Source organism: Carlito syrichta, unplaced genomic scaffold, assembly GCF_000164805.1.
Source record: "Carlito syrichta isolate Samal-C Ts95f unplaced genomic scaffold, Tarsius_syrichta-2.0.1 Scaffold303991, whole genome shotgun sequence".
Classification (NCBI taxonomy): domain Eukaryota; kingdom Metazoa; phylum Chordata; class Mammalia; order Primates; family Tarsiidae; genus Carlito; species Carlito syrichta.
In genome coordinates this window covers 558,619-559,487 of record NW_007248087.1, presented here as the reverse complement: position 1 = coordinate 559,487, position 869 = coordinate 558,619, and the positions used below count along the sequence as shown (strand labels likewise).

General features: G+C 44.3%; 1 protein-coding gene across 5 annotated transcripts in view; it reads right to left on the bottom strand.

Moving 5' to 3' along the window:
* TATDN1 (TatD DNase domain containing 1) overlaps positions 1–869 on the bottom strand; it is a 62,854-nt gene that overhangs the window by 28,609 nt on the left and 33,376 nt on the right. The gene's annotated exons all lie outside the window — the stretch shown is intronic.

Sequence of the window (869 nt, the reverse complement as noted above, 5' to 3'; positions counted from 1 at the left end):
CTCTTGAGCCACTATGCCTGGCAGCATGCTATTTTAACATGAATTTATTTATTTATTTTCAATTAATATATATATATATTTTAGAGACAGGGTCTTGCTCTGCCATCCAGGCGGGAGTGCAGTGGTGTGAGTATTGCTCACTGTAACTTTGAATTCCTGGGCTCGAGAGATTCTTCTGCCTGGGTCTCCTAGTAACTGGGAGTACAGGTATGTGCCACCATGCCTGGCTCATTGTTTTATTTTTTAGTAGAGATGGAGTCTTGCTTATGTTGCCTAGTCTGGTCTCAAACTCCTGACCTCAAGCAATCCTTCCACCTTAGCATCCCAATGTGCTAGGATTACAGGCGTGAGTCACTGGCCTGGTCAAAACAAATTTAAAGCAATATTTATTCAAAGACTTTGACACTGATTTAATATTCATTTGCTTATTACAACTCTCTACAAAAAGAGTAGAAATTTTATTAACATAAAAATTAAAGTAGCCGGGCTCGGTGGCTCAGCCTGTAATCCTGCGCCTTTGGGAGGCTGAGGTGAGTGGATTGCCTGAGCCCGCGGGTTCGAGACCCGCCTGGGCAACTTGGCGAGACCTCATCTCTACAATAAATCAAAAAATTAGCCGGTCGTGGTAGCGTGCGCCTGTAATTCCAGCTTATTTGGAAGGCTGAGGCGGAAGGATCGCCGGAGCCCAGCAGGCGAGGCTGCGGTGGCCGGGAGCGGCCACTGCACTCCAGTCTGGGTGACAGAGTGAGACTCCAACTCAAAAAAAAAAAAAAAATTAAAGTACTTTTCTGGTTATTTGAAATAGTATGCCCATACTATAAAAAGCTAGACTGGGTGACAGAAATATGTCTTGCTGATGATTGCTGAAT